Genomic DNA, 21,153 nt, shown 5'->3' with positions numbered 1-21,153 from the left:
AAATACAAGGATTTCATCACCCTGAAGAGACATGCCACTTATGAATTAGCCAATCTTGTGATGCTGATGTCTGTCATACTTTAGCAGCACGTAAATATTGGTGTTAAGACTGTAAATATCTCCAGTATTAACTGTGCTGCTGAAGTAAGGCTAGCCACTTCTGCACGCGAGTCGTGGAACAGGACATTGCGTGTATTTCCTATGCCTTTTTGTTGCTACAAATTTGTATATTGTTTATATATGAAGACTTTCTTACCTTTTTTTTGTATTTTCGTTTATTCAGAAACCATATTTAGAACTTCATAGTATCTGATATTAAATATAGAATAGACATATATATAAAATTTTGCTTTGGTTTATGTGAAAACTGAACTTTGTAAAGGAGCCATCTCAAGCTACACCTGTCTAACAATGCTTTGGTAAGTGTGTTTGTTTATATATTTTAAAACTATAAAAATTATGTTACTTTAATTGTCAGTATGTCTTTTATTAAAGCTCTTAAAACTGTGTTCATTTTTCCTACCTTTTTTAAGTTAGTGGAACTGGGAAGTTTTGGTCATGCTTTTAGCAAAGAGAACTCATAAAGAAAAAGTGCCTTCCAATTTTCATAACAAAACTTATTAAACACTTCATTTCTTACACCACTGGGCTACAAACAGGTAACAGTTTTATGGTTAGAAGTTTAAACTGTGTATCTGACTATGAATTTACTAATATTTTTCTCATCTTCTACTAAGATCTTTCTCTTGCAGGAGAATCTTTCATTGAGATGATTTAAATTGCTGCAGTGAGAATGGAAATTACTTGGGCTCCTTTCCTTTTAAAAGCTGCATGCAAGAACTGTGTGGTGAGTCAAATGTAGACTAATGGTTATGTAAATGTCACTAATTTTAGATACAGATATGAAAGTGTGTTTCCTTTTAAGATTTTATTTTCTTCACTATCATGACTCAGTATCACTTGCTAATCTAATTTTATTAGCCCTGTTGTATTTTACCATTTAAAAGACACATACCTTATTCAAATAAGCATTCACAGAGTCAAGTTAATATATCATATAGATGTTTTAAAAGGAGGAAAAAAGCTTATCTGCACTGGAGATTTGTTTTGATTTTAGCATTCACAGGCCTGCTACTGGTTCAGTTGCATAGGTACAAACATGATATAGATGAATATGAGTCCAAGTTTTTATAATTCATAAGTTTGCATTATTTGAGCATACTTCAGACTGGTAAAAATCACACTCTTTGTCAACTACTACTATGAATTTGAGCTGGTAAAATAACTAATGGCTAAAATTTCTGATTTAGTTGAGTCTTAAGCAGTTCTCAGTAGCAAAGCTATGCAGAATTAGACAGCCTACAGCTTTTCTTAAAGACTTCTGTGTGCACATTTACTTACTACAGGTCTCTTAAGATACATGACCAAGATGAGGCTGACTACTTAGAAAAAATATCCTATTTGGATAGCTTTCTAATTGAGTTTCTTCAAGTAGCACTATGTTGTATTTGCATATTTGTGACTGCCTAATATTAAAGACCTGCACATACATTTCAGCCATTTGAAGACTTAGAAATGCATGGAAAGATCAAAATCTGGGAATTATAAAAGAAAAAGGTGTTATTCTTTCACTCTGCCACTTCCCTTAAAGGTCACTGATTTTTTTTTTCAGCATGCTGCAGACTGGTGCCTGCAGCAGGCCATCCATCCAGTTGCTCTTGTAGAGCTAGTATTTTAATGTACCCAGGATTTTTCCCAGGGACTTCTATGAGTAGATGTGAATCTAAAAAGCTGATCAGAGACTTGAGAACATACAAGTAAGCCTGTTTGCATGTCTTTGTCAAAGTCCAGTGGCCAAACCGTTTGTTCCTGACTACTTCATTGTGCTTGTGTTGGCCTTTGTGCGAAGAGTGAAACAGACTGTGCTTCCTTCTGGTTCACCATGCAAGCTCCTATCACTGGCACAAGGGCAGGAAATAGCAGGGAGCAGGAAGAAGCAGAAGGGCAAAGGTTGGACCGCCTTGTTTGGTGGCCCTAGCGGCTTAGAATAGTTCAGTGACATGGTGAAAACACAGTTTGAGCATTTGCAGAACCAGAGTTCAACTGAGGAACCAAAGTTCCTGTCTGAATTAAGAAAACTACTTCAAGTGCTTATGAAAGCCTACTCAAATGATTCAGTTCCTAAACCTTTGAAAAGGATGTTACATTTCTCGCACAGTTCACAGTGCTTAATATTACTAGTTATATTTTCCAGAGGTTTGCTTGTAATGGGTGGTGCCATAGGCTGTGGCTGGATCGAACTCACTTGGTGTTGCAGCTCTGGAGTCCTAAGGACTGTGCCTGATGTAAGAAAGGAAGGCTCACTGTTTTCAGTTCAGGTGCTTATTTTCTGCTTGGCATAGGAACTGTATGGGGAAAGATGCTTAATTCACATAAAAGGGAAAGAAAAGATAAGCCTGCTTGAAAATAAGCTGAGACTAATAGCTGTATATGAGTGAAGACAACTCATGTGTGAAGAGCATGTCTAAAAATGCAATGTTAAAAGGTTGGAGCTGAGAACAGATACGGAAAGGACAGATCTGATGAACTGGAAAATCAGAAGGATTGAAATATGTTGGGCAAAGATTTGGGTGTTTGTTTGTTTATTGAAATCTGAAGAAGCAGCAGCATGACAGAGGGGATCTGGCTTGAGGCAAAGAGAATGAGTCAGGCTTGGGGAAAGGGGCTTGCACTCCTCAGATCATTCCTAACATTCATTGGAGTGCTCTGCACTTCAGATCCAGAAGGGAATGCAGACTGTTAAGTAGTAGCTTTTGCTGTCATACAGGAAATCATCTCATCATATTCCACAGAGAAGAGGGCAAGCCTATTAGTACCCTTAGCTACTTCATGGATTTTGGTCCTGAAAAGAAATCCCAAATTAAGAGTAGCTGATGTCATAAGGGAGATCTCTAGTTCAAACAGGGTCAGGTAAAGCTGTTTCTTTAGGGCTGTGTCCTGTCGATTTTGAATATATTCGAGGATGGAGACTCTGCAGACTGTCCTGTTCAGCTAGAATTTCGTGCAGTTCATTTCTTACCTGTTGCTTCTTGTCCTGTCTCTGGACACAACTGAGAAAAGCCTGGCTATGTCTTCTTTACTCCCCTGCACCCCCACCAGCAGACATTGAGAAACATTGCTGAGATCACACAAACACAAGCCTTTTCTTCTCCAGGCTGGAGTCTCAGCTCGCTCAGCCCTTCTTCATGTGAAAGATTCTTCAGTTCTCTCATCGTCTTTGTGGAAGTAAATAAAATGCTTCATATAATAGGGAGAATTAGAATTCAAAGGAGGAAATGTTTTTGTGGGGGGAAAAAAACAAAAGCACAAGCTAACTGTAAAAAGAACATGAAGATCACAAAATGAAACAGTAAGAAGTTAGATAACTCCTGCTTTAAAATTCTACAATCTTCATTTGCCCCGTTGTGTCAGCGTACTATGAAGCAATCTTTGTGATCATACAGAATATTAAATCTGTTGATAGGATCAGCCTGGTGTGGTGCTGGGCCAGGGAAGATGTTTGCGGGCTGTGCAAGCAAGAAGCCTGACATTGCTATAGGTGCTGCAAAACTTCGTAAAAAATTCTGTAGGCAATGGAACAAATGGCTGCAAGTAGAGGAAGCCATGTCTTCATAGTTATGTCAAGTGAGAATTCCTAAGAAGTGAATGTGATGTTTATTTTTCTGCCTTTATTCTCACATGATGCTGGACAAGTTACCAGGCCATTGTTTCTGTAGTGCTTATATTGTGCTTTACTTGAGAGGTGTCTGATTTAAGACTCTCATGTCTGAAAGAAACACTGGTGGTTCACATTGGTAGCTGAGCTTCTTAAGATTTGTCATTTGAATTAAAATACTCTGTGAAGTTACGTCTCCTGACATTCTCCTGTCGTCTTAGAGGGTACCTCAAACTGTTGCATACTATGATAGTTTTTACACCTCCATGTCACATTTAAAATAGGGATAATGGACACATACCTTGAAGGGCTGTTGGCTACTTTTGTTTAGTAGCTGTACTACAGTAATGCATTTCCTCATTGAATTTTCTATGGCATTTATTAATTCTGATTTCAGAGGAAGAGGTGAGTACAGTGCATCTTTTAAAGACCTGTTCTGCAATCAACTTTCCTTGTTACCAGCTCAGACTGGGAAACAGAGTTTCCATGCTGTTTATTCATAATCTGTTTCTGTAGTCCTGTGAACTCCAAAATACTCTGATTTGTGTCCTGTCACTGATTCATTTTGCAAATACAATTATTATTATTAAACACTTGTGCGTGCCGTTTTTTGAATGTTGTTTCTGTAAGTTACTGTCAACATTCTGCAAAATCTTCTATACACTAAAGGTAATGTACATGTTCGAACTTCAGCATATTTGACAGTAAATTTACCTGTGAAGATCTATTTTCCAGAAAGAATGAACTAGTTAAATTGTAACAATTTCTTAATGTACAGTGGTAAGCACTGCATCTCTGAAAATGTAAAGTGACTTATACCTATGTATTTAGGACTTCTACAGCCATTTTCTTCAAATTGCAAAGACTGTTTTCTTGGTACTGCCTATGGTAATACACTTTGCTAAGTGAGAGTGGTCTGTATTAGAAATTTGGATACAGTGATCTGAAAATGTTTCAGCTTTTCCCTTAGTCATGGTATCTTGTTAAGTATTTGGGGAAGTTCTTCTAATCAGGTAGCAATATTAGCAGTAATGGTTGAAATTTGAAGTGTTTAGACTCCCTGTGTCTTCATCACAACCTACTGTCACAAAGGTCACAAGAAGTGATAGAAATATATCCAAAGTGGTGAGCTGCTATTGTACCAGTTTAACAGCAGCAACAATTCTTCATGTAAAGTCAAACAAAATGTTTAAAATGTATTTGAAGGAAAACTTATGTCTGTGATATATGCGAATCTCCTTTCTTAAGATGGCAGTTGTAAGTGTGTATCAGAATAAAATATTTAACTTTAAAGAGAAATAGGAAAAAAAATGGAAAAATGCAGTGGCATGAGTGGCATTGCTCATCTTTCTGTGAGAGGGATAATAATCATTGGAGTACTTCTTTATCACTCTAAATTATTTCTGATAGAAGTTACTCTGTGGTCGTCAGGTGCAACTCTTATTTTTTTCCACATTTTATTCACTTATAATTGCTCTGTATTTGTTAATAAATCAAATTAAATTTATCTTATGCTGCTTCTGCCTCTTAAAGTAAAATTTTAACCTTATGTTCAAAAGTTCTGAAATTAACATATTAATTATAGCAGCACTTATCCAGTTTGTATCTTCAATCTAAAGTATACGGTGCTGAGTAGGTGAAGGCTTTCTCTTGAGAGATAGGAACAATATATCCATAGTGTTTTCATCTGCTGTTTATAGCCAAAGGAGTCAGACATGGATAGAAAGCTTCACATTTCCCTACATTTCTGCAGGGCAAGCATGTGGCTTTATTGCCCATAAAAGAACCTTCTGTCAGCAGCTTTTACACTTTTAAGTGGTTTTAAAAGTAAAACATTTTGGAATCTCTCAACAAATACTCAAAAAAACCTTAAGTATTATAAAATTTGAAATATATAAGGCATAAATTATAGCATGTAAAGTCTCAAATGTATAAATTTTTAACGTTTTATTGAAATAAAGGCAAAGGAAGAGCTTCAGGGGTTATATTATTCGACCAGCTAAAATAGTCAACAATAATATAAGACTATGGTTCTACAGCCTTGTGATTCTTAAGCCAGACAAGTTTGGGAATGAGAGTCTTCTTGTTTCCTTCACTATTACCCTGGCTCTAATATTTCCTTGGTGGTTTCACTGAATGACTGTAGGTTAGTTTTTGGTAAGCTCAGCCAGCTGAATGTGCTTGCTTTACGTAAGCAACAGTGCCGGCACCAAGAAAAGTACCCTTCGCTCCTGAGACTGGCATTCCAGTTTTAGAGTTTCTTGTCATTGCTTAAATTACTGCAAGGAATATTCAGGATCTTATTCTTCCTTTCTTGACACTACTACAGGCAGACTTTGCCTATCTGCTCTTTAAATCAGTATCAAAAGGTATAAAAACATTGGTCTCTTTTTTTGTACAGAACATTGGTATCAACATATGAAACCAGCACAAAAATGCTCATATAGATATAGCTTCTTAGCACACAGAAGCAGCTGTGATACACTTTTCCTGTTGTCAAGACAATGTGAAAGTCTCCCTCTTTTCCAACAAGCAATATCTGTTACTTTCAGACACATCAATAAATTCATTAAAGCTATATTATCCATCTATAATGGAACTTCCAGATCAAAAATATGATATTTCCAGTAGTATGAGACAAAGATGGACAAGAGCTCTAATGTTTTGGAGGTATGAAATCTGTTAAATGACTTGTGCTTCAACCAGTTTTAGGAAGTGTGCAAGAATGGTAGGTTGGACAGTCAGGAAGAAGGATTTCACTGCAGATTTGACAACATCGTGTAGCCAGACAGCCCCCTGTTGGTTGTATTGTTGTGGAGGTTCTAGTAAGGAATCGTGCTTTAATCCAGCTGTTCATTGCACTCAGCAAGCGATTTTTTTCAATCCCATATCACAAATAGAGAAAGTGGAGGGAGAAGAAAAGAGTGCATGCTTGTAAAAGCTACCTTTGAATCAAGTTTTATCTCTTGTCTATAAGAAATGTTAAAGCTTGGTTAAATAGAGTGTCAACACACAGTTTCTTAATGCCTTTATAGAAACTTATTTTTGAATTGCTGTAGTAAAAATGTAGAGCAGTACTTTGTCCTTGTGATAAAACTTTAAACTAGCATGCTTTAATATCACATTTACAGCCTGACTAATGCAAAGTATTTAGATGAAGTTCTGTCAAGAATGCAGGGTTTTAAAACATAGAAGTTTGTAAGCTGGCAGTGAACTAGCCAGATACAGCCTTGTTTAATGACTGAGACTCTTGCAGGCACATCTATGAGAGCTTCTGCTATTTGACAAGGTATAGTTTTACCAAGAGGCCTGGAGGTTTTATTAATCACATTTGCTTTGCTTTAAGATTGTTTTTTGTATGTGTTTTAAGTTGCTACCAAAGCAACTAGCTGCATACTTCCAGTTTGTGTTTTCCAGCAATTGTAGGAGACTTACTAGGCATTTTGGCTTTTATTTTTTCCAAAATGTCTGTAAAGAGAACCTAAAATCTCCCTTGTAATGGTCACTGTATATACATGTAGTGATGGAATGCTGTAGGTACTGTATGAAATGTAGTACTGGGTGATGCAAGTATTCCAGAAAGAAATGTGTCACAGAGACGTGGGATCTTCTGCTCTGAGATAAACAATACAGAGGTTATCTCTTTCTGCATAGGGTATTGCCAAGGTTGTAACACCTCATCTTCATTTAAGGAATTGGATTTGTGGCTGATAATCCATAGCTGCAACAGTGCTAGAGAAACTGATGTGACAATTAGTTTTCTATTATAGCACAGAAGATTAGCATGATGCCAAGAAAGCCAGAGTCTTAAGGACTTTTTCTCACTCTTTAGAACACATTAAAAGAATCAGTGATCAGACATCTTGGAACAGTGGGCAGAAACAAGAGGGTAAGGCTGTATGCTGTGTTTGAAAAGGGGGAAATGGGAAAGATGGGGACAGAACAAAGAGCTGGTTTAAAATTGTCACAACTTGCTAAATCCCTGAGAAGAGTTTTAAGAAACTACCTGAAACAATCTCAAGCAAGGGGGCTCTTCCACAAAACAGAAAACCTGGGTTTCAGAAGCCTAAAGAGATTCAAGTTCACATCTCCTGCTTCTGAAAAAATATCTAGTGGAAGTTGCCCACAGATGTTCCCCATCTTTCTTGTTAAATCAAGGATATATGCAAAAAAGTCACAAAACTATTTTGTTCAAAGGTTGTTGGCAGTGATAACTATTGCTGTTAGCAGATGAAAGCAAGCTGCAGGTAGGATTTCAAAGGGTAGTGGAATTTGCTTTTATTGGACTAACTGTGCAGTTCCTTGTATGTTCCATATTCTTTTCCTAAGATGTTTCCTGAAGTAATGGTAAAGTGAGCATACAATAAATATAAGTACCCAATAAAGCACACTAAAGGAATACCTTATGTTTCCAGCAGATGAACACTGAGATAACGAAGTATTTGTGAATTGATCACAGTCCTCTATTATGCCAAAATTCTGGGGTTTATTGCTAAAGAGAGCACCAGTAAAGGTGGCTTTAAACTGCTTTATGCTCCTACATTCTCTGAATCTGCTGAAGATGGAAAACAGGGAGCAGCATTAAAGAACTTCATGGCAGTTCAGCAGCTAGCAAGGGGATTCACCTCTTCCCTCCTGCAATCTACCCTCAAACAGCTTTCTTCTTTCTGTGTTTGAAGCAGCTTTTTGAGTCTTCGGGTTTCGGGGGTTTTTTGTTTTGGTGTGGGTTTTTTTCATAGGAGAGTTTATATATAAATATAAATAGATAAATTATAAATTAGCAGCATAGGTAAGAGCCTGTTCTAGGTTGAAGAAGATTCAAATAACTTCTGTTCAGAAAAAACAAAATATTCTTCCTCTTCTGAGGAGTGGTTACTTCATTCCCAAATTAGGATTAATCTTCAGGACTTCCTCATGGTTCTTGGAGTATCTTTAATTTTTAGCTTGTTTAAGCAATTCTAGGCACTTAGAACATACAGGTAAATTGCAGAGCTGTTATATTGTGATCCCATTATTTTATGCTTATTCAGGCATAAAGCAAGTAGCCTTTTAGAGAAAAGCACTGCCTTTTGCTATGAATATATCTCAGTTTCCTGTAAAATTGCAGGTTTTTGTCTTTAGCTGTGAACAATTGTCCAGAGTAGTGGAGATTTTCAATTGTAATTGACAGGATCCTAACTGTATCTCTAGTTTTTTTTCATGTTTACTGCAGGATTCTTTTTAAAAACAGCACCTGGTCCTGGTGATTTATAGTGTTCGAGTTTCTCAGGCTTTCAATAGGGTCTTCTTTTGAGACATCTAGGCCTGAGGAAACTACTGTGAATCCCCATAAGGCACATCCTTGAGAAAGGAATTTCTCTGTCACCCTTTATGTTAGAAACAAATAATTTATATTGAGCTTCTTTACCTGTGATACTTTCTTTCATCTGCCTCTGGATATTACATAAACATAACAAAAAGAAGAATCTTCCTGAATTCTAATATCTTTAAGAATACTTGTAATTCTTGTGTGTGTGTGGTGCATTGATACAGGGGCGCTGCAGGCAGCCATTGGTACCTGTGAGTCTGGTACTCTTGAACAGCAGAACACTGTTCAGCAGCACCTGTGAAAGCAGTAAGTGCATTTCTTTGTGCAAGAGCAGTGTTAATTAATCCCCTCATTCTTCAGACTACCAGTGGCTACAAAGAGCTTTTCATTAGCCAATGATCGTAGCAATTTTATTTTTCCCTAATCTTCATTAGTTTTTTCTTACTTTACTTTCTTACTTGTTTATATTAACACTCAAATAACTATTAATATGTGGTTTAGTTAAGAAACTGTAGCATTTCTGGTTTGTTGGGTTTGGGGCTTTTCCCCTTTGGTTGGAGAAATTGCTTCAGTTTAGGGAGAATTCCATGTCTATGGATACCCCATGAATGAGCACGACCTCCCTAGAATTCAGACACTTGCTGTGTAATGTAGTGGTGTCATTAAAGACTGTACATAAGATACACTTTACTTGACTTGATGAGCATCACATGAATTCTCTAAGAAGGCTGAGCAAGCAAAACATCTTGCGTCAAGATGTCACAAATGATACAGGCACCTGGCCTCTGGTTCTAGTTTGCCTGAGCAGAAACAAGATTTGAGAAAGACCAGAGCTCTTTTGCTTTTCTAACTTCTTGTCCTAGGCTGTCAGCAACTCTCCTAACATGGCTAGACCTTGATTAGATGGAGACAAGGAACAGAACATTTGCAAAACAGATCCTGATTTTATCCTACATAAATTCTTCTGAAGAAGTTAAGCACAGCTCAGACCTGGGAACACCAGGCAGTTGAATGATGCAGAGTTGGAATTTTCATGACACATGGTCTACAGTTCTTGGATTCCTTGGCAGCCATAATTCTAGAGAAATTATCAGTAACAATGTGGCACCAAAATTAATTATAGCAAGGTTGAATCACCTTTGAATCCTTGAGCTTCATCAGAGGAATCCAGCTCCTCACTGTCAAATCAGGCTCAGAATCACCCCTTGTAAACTTCAATGGGTGTCTGGCCTTCAGTAATGATTCAAACATTCTCTACTCTGCTGGTACTGAGAGATCATTTTTTATGTTTCCAGTGTCCTGTAGGACTAGTTCCATATAAAATACTCCTGTGCTTACTCAGAACCAGAAGAGGACTGAAATGTTCTTCTGTACAATTCTCTTTAGCTGGACATCCTACACCAGTAGAGAGGTAGGTGTGGTTCACACTAGGGCAGCTTATAGAGATGGGAACTTCCTGTATTTTTCAGCATCTCACAGATTCAGAAGCGTCAAGGTTGGAAAATGCCTCCAAGATGTTGCGTCCAACCATTAACCCAGCATCACCGTGTTCCCCACTAAACCATATCCTCAAATGCCACAACCACATGCCTTTTGAACTTTCCCGGGGATGGTGATTTCACCACCTCCCTGGGCAGCCTGTTCCAATGCCTAACCACCCCTTCAGTGAAGAAAGTTTTCCTGCTATCCAATCTAAACCTATGCTAGCACAACTTGAGGGCCTTTCCTCTCATCTTGTCACTTGTTATCTGGGAGAAAAGACTGACACCCACCTTGCTACAACATCGTTTTAGGTAATTGCAGAGAGCTTGTTTGTTGTTCCAGGTAAGAAGTGACAGGATGAGAGGAAATGGCCTCAAACTGTACCAGGGGAGGTTTAGGTTGGACAGTGGGAGGAATTTCTTCTCAGAAAGGATGATTAGATATTGGAATGGGCTGCCCAGGGTGGTGGTGAAGTCACCGTCCCTGTAGGTGTTTAAGAAAAGATTGGATGTGGCACTTGATGCCGTGGTCCAGTTGACAAGGTGATGTTCAGTTGGTCATAGGTTGGACTTGATCTCAGAGGTCTTTCCCAAGCTAATTGATTCTGGGAAAGCTGCCTCCAATGACAGCAAATATTGACACTTAGAGCAAAAAGATGCTGAAGTTTTATCTCTGCTGCAGAAAGAATTACTTTCTGAAAATGATGGTCTCAAATAGAGTCATATTAGTTAATATTGCAAATGCTAATTTGAAATGGTAAGAATTGCCACAGACATCTAGAAAGGTATTTAGATATGGTGCAGTAGAGTAGCAACATTTCCAGAGACAGACATCTTTATAAAAAGTATTTCTTTATGGTTTTTCTGAAGCACAAGGAGCTATTCAATGCTTTACATTCTCTTGGTATAGACAGGGTTGTACAAACTCTTCTTAGATCCCCAAGACAAGTAAACACCAGTTGTCAAGTACAGGCATCACAAGAGCATAGGCTTTCCAACCCTGCAGACCTAGATGCCCTCCAGCAAAGCAGCACAAGACTTAAATATGAAAAAAGAAAAGACAACTTCCTTGTGTGTGGCAGTTCACCTGCTTTTTTCATCCACATGGCACAGTGTCTGTTTGCTCCAGAACATTCGGAATGTTTTTACAGTTGTACCTCTTCCTTTCAAGCACTGAAGTGGTTTTATAATGTGTTAAAGCCTACCAACTGTCACAGAGATTTGTGTATTCTATTTTAGTCACTCCTTGACTCCTTTTGGTCACAAGGTATTTTATGAGAGCATGTTAGATCATTAGTAACACTGCTTCTTTTTCTATTGAAAAGAGATCCCCTTTTTATTTCTTAAAAAGGGAAGGGGAAAGGTGATAGTGACCCAATTCCAGTACAGTATTCACTTTGGCTGTCCCAGATCTCAAGAGATGTAAATACATACAGCTGAAAGATCAGATACAGAGAAATGTTTTCAACCAGCAGTTTGTCACTACCAAGTTAGAAAGCCCTGAGAGCTCTAGGCTTTCGAAACAGTTATTTCCACACTGTTACCCACCCTGCCTGAAGGAATTGTGTGGTTTTTCTAGCAGGCATCATTGCCTCCAGTATAAGACCTGCATGCTTGTCACTGCCTGTTTCAGAAGAACAAAAGCCCACATATGCATGCATGTCCTGAACACTCTGTAAGTAACCTAAGAACTGTCATTACATCCTTCGCTCATGGCTTTATCTTGGTCCTGAGGGTAGACAAGAAGTCAGCGTAGATCCCTCCACAGAACAGAGATGGTCCAAACCATAGCAGTCTGATGTTCCATTAGCCTCCTATGACTTTGCATAACATTCAGCTTTTCTGTTCAATCTCAGAGCCTACCTCAGAAGCTCATTGAGAGCATGGATCATGGGTCAGAGGGTGGTGAGGCACTGGCACAGGGTGCCCAAAGAAGCTGTGGAAGCCCCATCCCTGGAATTGTTCAAGAGCAGGTTGGATGGGGCTAGAAGCAACCTGGTGTAGTGGAAGGTGTCCCTGCCCATGGCAGGAGGGTTGGAACCAGAGGATCTTTAGGGTCCCTTCAACCCAAACCATTCTGTGATTTTATGGGTCAGACTTTCAATAGCTTAGCACAAGACAATGCTACAGCACAGCTTATGAAGGTAAACTATAGCAAACAGAGGAGTCGCTTCAAGTGTTCCTGTGCTTGCTAGGGCATTTTCAGCCAAGTTCTGCAGGGAGTCTCCAAAAGATGAGTCGTGCAAGAAGATGATTGTTTGCCCACCATTTTTCCAACATGTATTCATAGAGATTTTGGGACTGCATGTGGACACCAGTGAAGTCTGGACTGCACTATGAATTGTCAAAGAAATCTTATAAGAGCAGAAAGCAGTTTTAGCCTAACCAGTGATGGAAGAAGCTTCTGTTACATCAGGGGCCATGCAGATACAATTTTTCATTTACATTTTTGACATGGCCATATTTAAGCTATTAACGTGTTCTGGGGATCCACAGTTTACTGAGCCATCTTAAAAGGATAATATTTCAAACAACTATAGATAGCAAAGGAATATTACATGGCTTAAGGATAGAATTGCAAATGGAGAAAACAAAAGGTAAACCAGTCTGTTCCAGGAGATAAATTTCCACTTCATGGAAAATTAGTAATTTCCTGATAGGGTTAGTGCTCACCATAGTGCAACTGACATTGAAACACAGGCCACCAACAGGACATAGCCATTAAGTATCCAGGAGGCTTACCACCCCAGCACTACCAAAACAGTGCTGTTATTCTGATCTTCAGTTTGTCTATTTGACCTCCAAAAGCTTAGCTTCTGTTTCCCGATGCATGAGATATCAACATGACTAATCCATCTGATGTCTGGATCCTGCAATGTTTCACTTCACAGCATGTGTGCAGAAATTACCTCCTAGAGAGAAATTATCTTCTTTGGGTATGCGAACTATCACTGGAAGATATTCTACAAATGCCTTAACCTAACACATTGGAAAAAAAAAAAATCCCTATAGTCCCATGAACATTTAAGTCTCCTGTCCAGGTTATTCTGTGCCATTTCCAGGTTTGTAGAGCAGCTATTACCCACCCATTTGTTCACTCCTGTGAGATCTGCTTTTCCTTGTCCAGTGGCATTGAAATTTCTGGCAGCTCTGTCCTCAATATAGTAAGTTGTATCTCTTTGGTCCCACAAAGGCCATGACTCTTTCCAGCCTAATTTTATTCCTTAACTTCCTCTCTGTAATGGGAAAGAAGTGAGTTTGCCACCTTCTGTGGATCTCTGCCTGCCCTTACCATGTAGCCCCTTCCTCTGTTCCACCAGGACCCGGCTGAGGAGCGGGCTGAAGACATAGTAAAAACACAAAGATTAAAGGATGGAAGGATCAGCATGCCTTCTGTTTATTGTTGAATACAACATTGTAAATAAACCGGTATGTCAGCAATTATTTTATTACTCAGTTTAGATATCACTGGGGAACAAACACAAAAACCATAAACCAGCCTTTTCAGAAGGCCCTCAATGAAAGCTACAAACTGCCTTTGAAATTCAAAGAAAACTCAGTTCCTGACTCCAAAGTACTAGTAAAACCCCAGACTTGATGTTTCCAATCTATTGCCTTTTTTTTTTTTTCCAATGGAGAATCAGGATGGAACAATGTTGCAATGTTTAATTCTTCGCAGTTTCAGCAAGCACTCAGCTGAAGTTACTGACTGCTGTAACAGTAACTTGCTTAGAAAGCAAAGCCCTAAATTAATTTTCTACAGCAGACTTGTACACATTACTGTTTCCAACCTTTAGGGCTACATTCATCATCCTTCTGACCAGAAAGAAGACACCAATTATTGAACCATTCCATTAGAATGAAAACAGAGTAGAAATGGAGGAAGGATTCTTGGAAAAATTTACACATCAGATCACACTTCAGGGGGTTATTTCATCAGAAACTACATTATGGTCTAGAAAACTGATTTTTTTTTTTTTTTTTTTTTTTTTTTTTTTTTTTTAATATTAGTCAGATTTATTTGTATTTTATATGATGACTCGTGATTTACATCTCAGCCACCCATTTGAGAATATTCAGGGCTCCAGGCATATCTCCAGCCAGAACCAGACTATTCAAATCTTTGTTGGTCCATCCATTTACTAGTTACAACAAGGCCTTCTGTGACTAATTATGGCCTGACTGCAGCAGGAGAGGCAGCTTCAAAGAATCTTCAGACACACTAGCAGTTCCCTTGGTTCCCAAATTCTTTATTTATGTGGATTACATTGAGTTGACAGATTTAACTGGGCTGTTGAAGATATGGTCAAAGAAGCAGAGTCACTCCCTTCCCTTTTATTGTCTTCTGAAGATATAACAGTCATATGCATCTGTCACTAGAGAGAGGAAGTTCTCCATCACTGGACTTCATTTGGGGTTTTACAGGCTGTTTCAGTAGCATTTGGGAATAGATCAATATAATATTTGGTAGGAAGTTGTATTTCTTCATGATGCACTGTAAATCTTTTATTGAAGATACTCCCACTGTTTATTGTTGAAAATCGATAAAAATAAACCTTGTAAAGTTAAAGCCTGGCAATGGTTCAGCACAAATCAGAGGGAAGGAGTAAGAGGCAATGAGCCTCCCTCCTCTTCTTGGATAATTCCCAGCTTGTTTCTCAATGAATTTTCAGTAACACTTTCCAGCAATCTGGGGACAAATTTTTTTTTTTTTTTTAAATAGTATTCAAAGTTATGAACGCTTCATTGTGAACTCAAAGAGGACTTTTGATCCACTCTGGTGGCTTTCTGGTACTGAATTCAGGTGTGGATCAAAACAAAGTATCACCCAGGTTGTGTTGGATATACCTGAGGCTTACCCGCTCAAGAGATTGACAAAAGCACATCAGCCTTGCTCAGGTCAGATTAAGGGAGTTATTTTTCAGCTCTGGAAAGCTGGAAACCAGCCAAAATAGGTAGAAACTAGGAAGAGCTCACTGGGCAGAAAAGTTTCTCCAAAGTTAACAGAAGTTACTATGACTGGGCATGATGCAGTTACTCCAGCATCGTTTTGCCCTATGGCTATTAATTCCTCATATACAGCATCGTAGGGAGGATCTTCTACTACTTACATGAAATTCAGTTACGAAGGTAAGTGAAAAATGGTTTGGAATTATTTAGTAAAGGGGAAACCTTCCCAGTACTATGGCCAGTGCAGAGATCAGTCTTAGTCTAAATAGTATCTTAGTCTCTTGTATCAATTCCTAGAGCTTTATTTAATCATTTATACAATCACGAGTGCTGACTGCAGAACCTATAAGAATGCAGTGACTGCACTTCCCAAAGAAACAAAAACCCTCATGAACTGTCATTGAAATCAATACCCAAAGAACAAGAAGGTATTTCACAATAGACTTTGTCCTTCCTGGTATCAGCAGGCTACTGAACAATTCAAGTGGTAAATAAATGACATGTCCCCGAAAGAGGTAAGAATGACACACGAGAGTCTTCCCAGTGTATGAAGAAACAGGAAAAAAGTTACTTAAAAGCACAAAAAATGTAACCCACTAGAAAAGGAAGTCAACACGGTGCAAGAACAGGGGGATGGAAAGAAGTTTGTGGTACCTCTATCCTACCTTTTGCCAACTTTCTCAAGAGAATTCCTTTTTTTCCTACGAAGATGCAAAATTTGCTGATTTCAGCTGTATTTCTCTTGAGAAGGTTGGCAATGACTTGAAGTGGATTATGTCAGGGATAACAAATTACTTCATTGGAAAATAAAAGTCTAAATGTCTCAAAATCCCATTCCCATTTAATAAAAAAGAGAGCTAGATGTGAGCAATCAGAGCTTCTGGTTCTGTTGCATGTAAAAGCATGACCAAGTCACCTCCAACATGCTGCTAGTCTAGCAGAGATTGTGTTGTGAGATACCAGAATTGAATTGCCTGCCATGGTTTGGTTAGAAGTACTCAGTTTGGCACATAATCTGGTTTTGACAAAGCAGCTTTTAAAATCGCTCAGACTCCCATCAGCCAAATTCACTTGTACAGCTGTTCCCTTCTGTGTGAACAACTCTGCTGAGCATACACCTCACAGTCTGCTCTCTGCTGCATCCCTGCTTGTTCGGAGCTTCAGAAGGCAAAACCATTGTAAAAACATTGGCCACTACTTCTAAATTCCTGCTTTGGTGCCTGCGGGTTACACTGCATACCATTCCAAAGGGCACAGAAAAATTGCCATCCTGGCTCAGCAACACTTTACAGTACCATAAATAACTTTGCAAGGTGGAGGCCAGCTGAAGATCTTCCTAGTAAATCAATGCTATTTTTATATTAATTTGTCTGCAAATGAACATAATTTCACCCCTTCCTCCATAATTATTGCTATTTAGTTGTAGCTTGAAGCTACACAACACCTGTAGCTCTACCATCACTGCTTCCTTTTTTTACAGAAATCCAGGAGGGTGTTTTCCTTGAAGAACCAGGTTCAATTGAATTAATTAATTCAATTAATCTTCCATTAAAGTTATGGTTATCCTACTGGTATCAGTCAGACACTTTCAGCAGATTTCTATCAGGTTGTTCACATACACGCTCTCAAACTTACTTAAGGAGCTACCAGTTAAAAAAAAAAAAACAACAAAGTGAAAGCATTGTATAAGAGCCTAGTCATGCTCTCTGCAGGCACACAAAGTGACAGAAGGTGACACTTCTCAGTTCAGAGCTAAGTAAGAATAAATGCTAGAAGAACTCTGGGAACCCAAGCTTGCTGATAGTCATGTGCTTTGCTTCCAAAAGAAGTGTACTGTCACAGCACACTGTCACCCAAGGGCGAGGTAAAGCACATATGGTTCTTTACATGACAACAACTTGTACTGGTATATTTTCCAGAGCCAAATATTGCATTCATGGAATGATGCTGGTGCTAAATAGAAATTAACCCATAAGGGGAACCAGAAAGTGTTCAACCCATCATAAATTGTTACTGAAATGGTTGTATCAAATATTCATTTTGCCAAAGACATGGAACATGAGTGATGGCATAGGTTAAAACTTCAGGGCTCTTTAAAAATTGAAGTATTTCGTCTTTTCTTTCACTTTATTAAAAAAAAAAAAGTAATCCAAATTTCAATTTTGAAAGAGGCTGCTGCAGCAATGAAAACAAAGCCCTTACTTTTTTGGTAGGTGAAACATTATAGTTGTTACTATGAGGGGTTCTGAAACTTGTCTCAGCTTACATCACTGCTGCTGGTGATCATTTAGGGCATAATGTCTAAATACAGCCTCAAATCTTATTTTTTTAACATCCCCTGTAAAAAGTTGCATTTTTTTGTCTTGTGCTTCATATTATTATTGGCTAGTGTCTCCACCTACAATATCCACAGTCAATGACTCACCCAATAATCAACATCGTTTCCAAACAAGGAGCATTGTCTCTGTAGCACAGCAACTTGTGGGGACAGTCATCCCACACAGCTTGTCTGCTCTGTCACCTGACAGTGGTCTGACCTCAAAGCCCACCATGATAGGCGGCTTTCTGGCACAGACCTTCACAGAAGGTCTCCACAGAACCATGGAACAGGCCAGGCTGGAAGGGAACTCAAAACATCATCTGGTCCAGCCTTTCATGTGAAACAGAGCCTCCATGAAAACATTTAGCATCCTCTTCAAAACTTCCAGTGACGGAGGCTCCACCACATCTGTGGGGAGGTTGTTCAATGAATGACAGTTCTCACTGTAAGAAATATCTTACTGCAAGACAAATATAAATATATTGACATTATTGACAAAAAAAAATCTCATTTGAAGTGAAAGCATTCACTCTTACATTTCCTCAACATTTATGACATTATATAACCTGTAAGCAGCTTAGGAGATGTAGTCCCATAATCACATTATTCTCAATCGAAACAGCTCTAGAACAAGCAAAGAGATCCTCACTGTTTCTGCTGAACTTCAGAACATGGGTCAAGCTGAAATGCCCCAGAGAAGTAGCCAAAGAAAAGAGGTGTCCGATAGTGGCACCACGAGTTTGGGAAGATCCATTTCACTGGAACACTTTATGGCAAGAAACAGACAGGTGAGTCCCATCGCCCACCCCCATTATCAAGTGCTGCAAATAAAGTAATGCATTCACATTTTAAAACTAATGAAAAGCCAGATCTAATTGGTCAGCCAAGAAAGCCCAATGGGGTTCTCCTGGGCTGTTTGAAGCCTTGGGAAGGTGGTGTTTTATCAACAACAAAATTGAGATGCAAGTAATGAATCCCTGAAGCTATTGCTATCTTCTTTCCCTGCCTTGACAGAAGGACAAAGATTCTTAATTTATAAAGCTTCATTAGTTTACCTCTCTCAGTACCTGAGCTAATTCTGGCATCTCTACAAAGCTTTGTACAGGACTAACATTTCCAAGGCTTTTAAAGCCACTTCTGCTAAGCCTTCTAACTGTGTTGTGTTTAACAAGCACTAAAAAATCCTTTGCACTATTTTGTTAAAAACTGTACAAAGTCTTTCATCTGAAGGACTGTTTATCACATTTGCATCTTTTAATGGTTAAAGCTCTAAAAATTAACTGACCTTTTGTTCACAAAGAACCTTATCATTTAATTCTCAGAACCAAAGAGCAGCTTAATGCCACCAGAAGGGAGGAGAGGACAGAGGAGTGTTCTGCAAGAGACAGTCATGCGTTATTTCATGGACCACAGCAATGGCCTTCACAAAGCCACACAGCAGTACAGTTCGGGATGTTCCCCTTACACTGCTCTTAGCCAATGGCAAGAGTCAGTGAGTGGAAGCACTAATCAATCCTTGGGGTTTGCATTCCTCCTCCAGCCACTTCTCCAAACTGTTGGGATGACAGTTGCATCAAGATGTTATTTCTTCATGTATTACTGTCATGGTTTGACACAGCTAAGCGTCAAGCACACAAAATCTGTTATTTTCATAAGGGGAAAATAAGAAAATATTGAGAACTGGAGAGCTGCAAGGCAAAACAGGTTCAAACTTAAACAGTTGTGGTACAAAGAAAGAGTTTTATTACTAATAGAATTAAAAGTAAAAAGAAATAACAAGAAATTAAAGCATGCCCACCCCCCCCCCTTCCAGCACTTCCCTCCTTTTACCCAACCCGCACATCACTATCTGTAAGGATAATAGAATATGGGATGTTAGACAGTGTTACAGTTCTTGAAAAGTCTTTTTCTTATGCTTAAGGGAAAAAGGGTTTTCTTCTGCTTCACATGATTCCCAAACTGCCACCAATAGCAGACCCGCCCAGAAAGAAACAATCTGCTGTGGTGTAAAACATCTCTCCCATGAAAAAACTCACAGTTCCTTCACACTGCAAAACATGGGCCATCACATGGCATTATTAAACTTTTTAAGGATGAGTTATTTTGGCCTGAACAAAAAGGGTTTCTTCTCCACAAGTCTCTAAAAGTCTTTCACTGCTTCTATGTAGCCTGGCATAGGCACTCTTCACAATCTTCACGGGCCACACGTGAATTCTCCATCCCCCCATGTACTTCAAATGGATTAAAGGGACAAACAGTTTGTGATCTCACAGTTTCTTACCACAGCATGCAAGAAGGTTTTTAAGCTACGCGCGAGAAATGCGGCACCGCCCTCTTTTCTCCCGTCGCCATGCTCAGCGCCGTCTCACGGGACTCACTTTCTCTCTTGACTCCGAAGCCACCACGTTGAAGAGTGTCCTTGTTCAGGCTTTACGGTGGAGAAAGCCTCGTTCCCTTTGTGCTGCTGGCTGCATGGTGTCTTCTTCAGTTCAGCACGAAGTGTGCTGGCTGCAGACAGGAGGCTACGCCGGCTCCGCGTGGAGAGGAGAGGGACCCACCAGTCCCAGGAAGCCGCGCCAGATGGGTTTAGCTGTGCGGCAGTCCATGGCTGGGTTTAGCTGTGCGGCAGTCCATGGCTGGGTTTAGTTGTGTGGCAGTCCATGGCTGGGTTTATCTGTGTGGCAATCCATGGCTGGGTTTAGCTGTGTGGCAGTCCATGGCTGGGTTTAGCTGTGTGGCAATCCATGGCTGGTTTAGCTGTGCGGCAGTCCATGGCTGGGTTTAGCTGTGTGGCAATCCATGGCTGGTTTAGCTGTGTGTCAGTCCACGGCTCGTTTGAGCTGCCTGCGGCTCTGGGACAGTCCCCCCCCAGCGACCCAGGGTCTGTGCCACAGTGTTGGGAAAAGGATGGGGGGCAGGGCCCCAGCCCAGCCCGGCCCGGCCCGGCAGGGCCCAGAGGCTCCAAGGCCCCCCCACCTTCCAGCAGGCAAGCTGGAACGAAAGGAAATTCCCACCTTGCAGCGTGGTTTAAATATGTAAATTGTGAGAAGCATCATTAGTCTAAAAGACTGTCCATCAGCTCAGGTTCAACCCACTACAATTACCATGTTTTTAAAATCTACTTACAGATTAGCACAGAACGTAAAAACAATTTTCTAGAAGGGATGGCTGATGCTTTGCGAGTCCTCATGTAAATTTTAGCCACAGAGAAAAACAAAAACAACTCTTGGAAATGCTGAAATCTGGTCCACAAACCCAGTATTGAATCTGGGCTTCTTTTACTTATAGAGGTTGGAGTGGTAAAAGGCAAGAAAGCAATTTTCCCCCAAAAATACTTGAAAGAAATTGTGTTTGTTACTTCCCTCAATAGTTGCAGTAT

General features: G+C 39.5%; 1 long non-coding RNA gene across 1 annotated transcript; it reads left to right on the top strand.

Annotated features, from left to right (window-relative positions):
- The first annotated feature begins 163 nt into the window (after window positions 1–163).
- Window positions 164–21,123, top strand: LOC138108456 (uncharacterized). Its single transcript, XR_011149972.1, has 3 exons — window positions 164–847; window positions 18,397–18,562; window positions 19,097–21,123. It is a non-coding gene; the product is annotated as an uncharacterized lncRNA (long non-coding RNA).
- The last annotated feature ends 30 nt before the right edge of the window (window positions 21,124–21,153 follow it).

Source organism: Aphelocoma coerulescens, chromosome 1 (genome assembly GCF_041296385.1).
Source record: "Aphelocoma coerulescens isolate FSJ_1873_10779 chromosome 1, UR_Acoe_1.0, whole genome shotgun sequence".
NCBI classification, from domain to species: domain Eukaryota; kingdom Metazoa; phylum Chordata; class Aves; order Passeriformes; family Corvidae; genus Aphelocoma; species Aphelocoma coerulescens.
Note: the sequence above shows the minus strand (reverse complement) of the source record. Positions and strands in the feature narration are given on the sequence as shown.